This window comes from Macrobrachium nipponense, chromosome 7, assembly GCF_015104395.2.
Source record: "Macrobrachium nipponense isolate FS-2020 chromosome 7, ASM1510439v2, whole genome shotgun sequence".
Classification (NCBI taxonomy): Eukaryota; Metazoa; Arthropoda; class Malacostraca; order Decapoda; family Palaemonidae; genus Macrobrachium; species Macrobrachium nipponense.
Window position 1 is genome coordinate 9043469 of NC_061109.1, and position 7310 is coordinate 9050778.

The 7310-nt window shown below is 43.5% G+C and overlaps 1 long non-coding RNA gene across 1 annotated transcript; it reads right to left on the minus strand.

Annotated features, from left to right (window-relative positions):
• Positions 1-1752: 1752 nt before the first annotated feature.
• LOC135217032 (uncharacterized) lies at positions 1753-2901 on the minus strand. The gene is made up of 2 exons (XR_010315008.1): positions 2603-2901; positions 1753-2539 (listed from the first exon to the last, which is right to left on the minus strand). It is a non-coding gene; the product is annotated as an uncharacterized LOC135217032 (long non-coding RNA).
• Positions 2902-7310: the final 4409 nt, after the last annotated feature.

Consider the following 7310-nt stretch of genomic DNA (forward strand, 5'->3'; position numbering starts at 1 on the left):
CAACATTGTTGAGCATATACCTCAAAGGCTGCAAACACACGACTGTCAAGACCACTGGCGTTATTCAGATCGTCCATGGGTGTGTGTGTGTGGTGCGTTACTTCGTGGGAAAACCAGGTCTAAAGGCTGTCACCCAATAATCTGAGACTAATTAATGTTAATAGTATACGGTTTTGCAACACCTACATCCTTTATACCCCACCATCATTATATTAATGCACCGATGCACGCATTCACTGCATTTCATTTCACATAATTTATTTTCACCAAGAGTTTCGGAAACAATATAATAATTGTAATATAATATAAGAATTATAGCAAATTAAAATACTTTCTATAAGTAGCCTAGATGGTTGTGAGGGGTGGAGCCAAGTGGCCCATCACACTCAAATACTGGTAACTCAACTAAGTTATGGCATAAATACAAAATAACACAGCCCGCCCGTCCCAGGACCCGAGGCGGACATCACCTGCTCGTCCCTGGACCCGAGGCGGACATTGCCCACCCGTCCCTGGACCCGCAGCGGCCCCAACCCGCCCGTCCCGGGACCAGCGGCGGGCCCAGCCCACCCGTCCTGGGACCTGCAGTGGACATTGCCCACCCGTCCTGGTACCTGGGGCAGGACCAGCCTGCCTGTCCCAAGACCCAAGGCGGACATCGCCCACCCATCCAGGGACCCGAGGCGGACATCGCCCGCCCGTCCAGGGACCCGCAGCGGGCCAAGCCCGCCTGTCACGGGACAGCAGCAGGCCCAGCCCGCCTGTCCTGGACCCGCGGCGGGCCCAGCTTGCCGTCCCAGGACCCAAGGCGAACAACGCCCTTCCGTCCCAGGACCCACATTGCACATCGCCAATCCGTCCCGGGACCCGAGGCAGACAATGCCCGCCCATCCCAGGCCCGTGGCAGACATCGCCTGCCCATCCCGTGACCCGCTGCGGGCCCAGTCCGCCCATCCCAGGACACAAGGCGGACATTGCCCGCCCATCCCAGGACTCGCGGCGGGCCCAGCCCGGCCATCCCAGGACATGTGGCGGACATCGCCCACCCGTCCCGGGACCCGCGGCGGACATCGCCCGCCCATCCCAGGACTCGTGGCAGGCATCGCCCACCCATCCTGGGACTCACAGCGGGCCCAGCCCAGCCGTCCCAGGACATGTGGCGGACATCGCCCACCTGTCCCAGGACCCGCGGCGGACATCGCCCGCCCATCCCGGGACATGAGGCGGACATCGCCCACCCATCCAGGGACCCGCAGCGGGCCCGACCCGCCCATCCCAGGACTCGTGGCAGGCATCGCCCGCCCGTCCTGGGACTCACAGCGGGCCCAGCACGCCTGTCCCAGGACACGTGGTGGACATCACCCACCCGTCCCGGGACCCGCGGTGGGCCCGTCCCGCTACACTTGGCGGACCTTTCCCGCCCGTCCCAGGACCCGTGGCGGGCCTCGCCCGCCAGTCCCTGCAGAAAGCAACACCTATACTATTCCTTAGAACCAGATTATGTATGCCCCTGAATCCTCACAATTCTCCTGGGGCTTCTCTGAATCCTCTAGTTCTTGTCCTGGCACTCTGTGAATCCTACTGAATCCTCTGCTTCTTCTCCTGGCACCTCCACGAATCCTACTCAATTCTCCAGAGGGTTTTCTGAAGCCTGGTTCTTCTCTCGGCACCTCCACAAATCCCCTCATTTTCTTCACCGTTTTTATAATCCTCCCCTTTCCTTTCCCCTCCAGGAATTAATAAACTAAGAAAACATTTTAACATATTTATTTCTGTTCTAGTTCAATTTCCTTCAAGGATTAACAAAGCAAACTTATTACAAAATAAACATCAAAGTTCCCATACAACAAAATTTTCACATCTGATCCGTCTTCGTGAGGCCAGCGCAGTCTTCATCGCGCCATTCCTTGAAGATGAACAGCTGCTTCTGCAGTTTCCAGTTGTCCTTCTCTAGGCATCTTTATTTCTCATGGAGGTTCTTCAGGTCGCACACCAATTTCTTTTTCGCTCCTCGCAGCTGTCGAACCTCATCTTCCAGCTGGTCGTTCCGTTCGCCCTGTACAGGCCTTCCTCTCCAGCGACTCCAGGCAACGATTTCCTTCCTCTAGAAGGCAATACCAGCTCGTTCCTCTTGAGTTTCGCCGCCTCAACTTCACGCTGGAGTCCACACTTTTCCTTCCAGAGGTCTTCCACTTCCCTCTGCAGGTCTTTCCTCTGGGATTCCCGCATTTCGTTCGCGTCTTTTTGTTCCTGGATGAGCCTTGCTTATGCCATCTTTAGCTGCAGGCCTTTCTCCTTCTGTCGTAGGAGTTTCTCGAGTCTCTCAAGTAGGCAGCTTGCCTCTGAAAACTGTGCAATCCCATCCTTTATCCTCTCACATAGGTCATCGTTTCTCTGCCCGATTTCTTTCGCGTTGTCCTTCAGCTGCTGATTTTCTTCTACCATCTTCGAGCAAGGGGGCCTTGGCTTCCAAGGCTTGCTGTTGCAACACCTGAGTGATCTGGTCGGCACAAGTGCGTTCTTCCCTTCTGCCCGCCTTCTGCGTCTCTTCATAGTAGTCGGGCCTCTGTTGCAGCTGAAGAATTGTCCTATCCAAGTTCACCCGCTGCTCTCTCTGGCACTGGATGGCGTCTCGCAAGGCCGCAATTCACTCGTTCAGTTCCTTTTCCTTGGCCTGTTCAGCTCCATCATCATCAGTCAGGAGAGAAATTTCACCAGCGAATAGGCAGCCACAGCAAACAAGATGACTGATCTTCCGTATTTCGAAAAACATCTGGACAACAACGTCCCAACAACAGCTGCTGCCAAGGCCAGGTAAGGCCACATTCTCTTCAAATTGAAATCCATATCTGAAGTATCCAGTTCATATACTCTCCTCTTTCTCTCTCGATTTTTCGTTGATTTTCTATATTATACGAGAGATATTTTGATTTATCAACATATGGCAGGAATGATTCTGAAAGATTTTTAATTATGTCTTGTCTCTTGGTGTTATAAATCTCTCTCTCTCTCTCTCTCTCTCTCTCTCTCTCTCTCTCTCTCTCTCTCTCTCTCTCAAGTTTGTAAGAACATTAGGGATTTTTTGCGGTCCGTATCTTTTTTGTCTGCTCTCTCTCTCTCTCTCTCTCTCTCTCTCTCTCTCTCTCTCTCTCTCTCTCTCTCTCTCTCTCTCTCTCCGTGAGGTTTTTTTTTAACTCATCTATGGCAATAAATTCCGGATTTTCCTTTATTTACCCTTTGTCTAATGAATTCTCTCTCTCTCTCTCTCTCTCTCTCTCTCTCTCTCTCTCTCTCTCTCTCTCTCTCTCTCTCATCTTGCCCCTAAGGTCTGGAATTCTTCATTTGTTCCTTCATTTAGGTTTAATGCTTTGCATTCGATATAAGTTGAGAGAGAGACTGTATTTTTGTGTAGAAAAACGGTGTATTGGTATATTTACATATGACAGTGCATGTGAAATTACTCTATTTGGAATGGGAAAGCTAATGTGTGCGTACCATTCGTGGTGTATAATGCTTCAATTGAGGATTTTATTAATATTATTCTGTCCATCTAGGTTTTTATATATATATATATATATATATATATATATATAGTATATATATATATATGTATGTATATATATATATTATATATATATCTATATATATATATATATATATATATATATATATATATATATGTATGTATATTATATATACATATATATATATACATATGTATATAATATTATATATATAGTATATATTATTTATATATATATAATTAGTATATTATAATATATATTATATTATAATATCTATATAATTATAATATATATATTATATAATGATATAATGTACCAAAGACTAGTCACATTTTAGACACACTGTCTACAAACGAGGAATGCCAAAGTACACGGATGAATCAAAAGTACTAAAGCAGAACTGAACACACCTGAAAGGGACTATTGAGACCCACCAATCATGGCAATAGTGATAGCCCTTACAAAAGCATACCGCTCATGCACAAGTGTGTGTGTAATATACGTGATGTTGCAACATTGCCAAGAGAGTGAGAGAGAGAGAGAGAAAATGGCGACAGTTGTTAATGATGATTGATGATGTTTTTCAGGATTACAAACAGTGGCTGGGTAGTTTTTCTTCTTCTTTTTTCGACATTGCATATTCAGGAACCTTTTTCTCCTTAAAGGAAATAGTGGTGGCCACAGCTATAAGTGAAAATAGATCAATGTGAAATGACGGTCTGTTCCCTCTGAACAGACCACGGTACCGACGAAGATAGGGCGGCTATTCACCACTATCTATACTATGGTGCCTCCACTTGTATGCATTTGAATTTAAATTTATTCTTGTCAATCGAAATGTGCGTGGTGTGATGGGGTGAACGGCAGTTTTCTAAACGTGTGTGTGTGTGCGTCCACGAATTGTGTAGACAGCACGCCTGGCAGAATAGTTCCGCCTGTCTGAGCATACCGCGACATGACGTCACACATAAGAGATGAGCCGCGCATAAATGGCTGCGCCCATGGTGCAATAGAAAATTGGTTGTAAAAAATAAGAAAACGCCCCTTTCCAAAAAAATTTCCACCTGGGTACTTAAATGGAATAATACTAGATATGGAACATCTGAAATGCAACCAGAAGTTCCCCTTTAAGGTCCGGACCGTGGGAAATTGTCCATTTGACTTAGAACCGAAGGAGAAAATGTCACTCCACTTATCAATTTATCTATTCCGTCGAAATAACAATAAACTCCTTGATGACTCAACTACATCACGGGAAAAATAAATTATAGCTAGTACCGAAATATGCCCAAAAAGGGTAATTGGACATGAGACTATGCAAATCTTGAGCAAGAATACTACATAAGGATTTACTCACACAATTGACATAATAATAATAATTATAACAACCAAAACTAAAAATAATCTTAATAACGACTTCTATTCATTAAATAAATTAAGAAACAAACCAAATCGTCAGACTTGATTATAATTCACTTATATATGTCACCAATTTTAACAACAAAGTTAAATGAGGATCAAAATTGGAATATGAGTATATATTCGCTCATTTGCCAGAAGAGTGTCTTAACTCGAAAATTGCTATATTTCGGGAGAAGCAATCTAAAGTTGAAATTCTCTATACTTGGTCCATTTATATTTAGAAGATTCTTTTACGGAGCTGTTTTAATGACAAATACAAATAAGTTTTTACCACAATATGGAATAAAGAACAGGCTACCTGCTGGTATCAGTAGCTCAAAACGCCATTTTTTGAGTTGTCACTCTTCTAGCAAATGAGCGATGGTCCAACTGACAGTTCTACTTTTTACACGTGGACGTTCACCCTTCAAACAGTTGGTATTACTATCCCTTTTATCCAGGTATTACTGCGGTAACTATCCCTTTGATCCAGGTATTATTGTAGTGACTGTCCCGTTTATCCAGTGTTCTGTGGTGACACTCCCTTTTATCCAGGTATTACTGTGCTGTCTGTCACTTTTAACCAGGTATTACTGTGGTGACAGTTCTTTTATCCAGGTATTACGTGAAGACTGTCCCCTTTATCCAGGTATTATTGTGAAGACCGTCCCTTTTATAAAGGTATTACTTTGAAGACTGTCTCTTTTATCAAGGTATTACTGTGCTACGATTAACGAGGAAATTTATATTTGAACGCATTAAAAAAAATGCCTTATATTTAGCACGTCGGGCTTGGCCAAAATGCACGATTTTTTTTCCTATATAATACAACCTCCCCACCCTTTTATATGGAAAGCCGGGTATTTGGGTGGGTGAAAAATCATTGACTTACTTTACCTATTCCCACCTAGGATGCCGGGGGGATTCGCTCTCATGAACGTCCCCCCAACCTACTCTAATTTACGGAACTGTGAATTAAAATAGCAGGGTTGCAACCCAATGTAACCAAGTCAAAGGCACAGAAGGCCTTACATAGCCCCCTGGACTGCAACTTAACCTAACTTTGAGAACTTAACATTAAAAATGATTGGCTGGGAATCTACCCTTACCTAACCTAACCTAAAACCTTAGGTATCAGGTCACAGACTGGTAGACCACTAACATAAGCCTAAGTTACCAGGTCCTTACTTAGCTAGTGCACGCTGCACTTTAATACCCCTCATGAAAGTATCATGGACCATTTAAAACATATCCTTGTATCACTTCCCCAGCCCTCAACCCAAAAAAGTTTACCCTTTTCAGAATCAGAACCTATAGATACAGGTTGCCATGACAATGTTAGAATACCTCCTTGTATGCCTATTTCGCTCTTGTATTTTCACCCACCTAAAATACCTATACCAAATACCAATATCCGCTGCTGTAGTCCGCAATAATTTTGGGATATAGCCTATTGGGTTTCAGTAGCCTTCCACTGATCATTTGTTCCCGAAACGAATAGAAGGTAAAACTGCCATAGTCCAGCTCGCCGCGGAATAGTTATATAGATATACCAATACCTTTTCATTCACAAGGCAACTGATGTCCAGTGAAATATAAATTTAATTGATTTCTACCATACCCGTATCCTTCAGTTGTAAAATTGCTGCAGGAACTTCAGCGAAATTACTTGGTCTTGAAAACACTCAACAAACCATCTTGTATATAAAATCCCATCAGTTTACATTCTCAGATCAATCTGCAGATATTATATAAGTAGAAAGTTATCTTCACCTCTCTCATACACTATTAAATAAAATTACTGACGTTAATAGTTGTAAAACAGGAGTCGCTTTATAATGAAAGTTTGCTTCGTCACCGAAGTCGGGCGGACGACACAAAACGGCCAAAACCGAAAGACTTCTGTTGAAACTTGAAATGCCATAGATGTAAACACACATACAAGTGAAGCTTCTATATTATTATGTGATGAAAAACCATTTACAGTAAAATATAAAGATAGATTACTTTCTGGTAGTGTTATTAAAATGAATTTGCGCTGCACACGTCATGTATACTGTAAAGAAGTGTAACAGGATGTTCTGCCTTGGCCACCGATCGAGTGTGTTACACACACACACTGTTTTCATGCCAAGGCAAAATGAGAAGTCAGTGATAAATATAACAGGAGATAAATGACAACTTTTGGAACGTTCTGTGAATTATCAGAAAATGCCTATTTCAACTTAAAATCGAATAATAGTTGTTTTCTACATTCTGTTTACTTCGTCCTGACCGGATCTCCCCTAAGGTGACATTTCAGAATTTCGTTTTTAAACAATTCCAACACTACCTTTGATGTCTAAAACTGAAAAAAATATAGCATACATACTGCAAACAGCTACT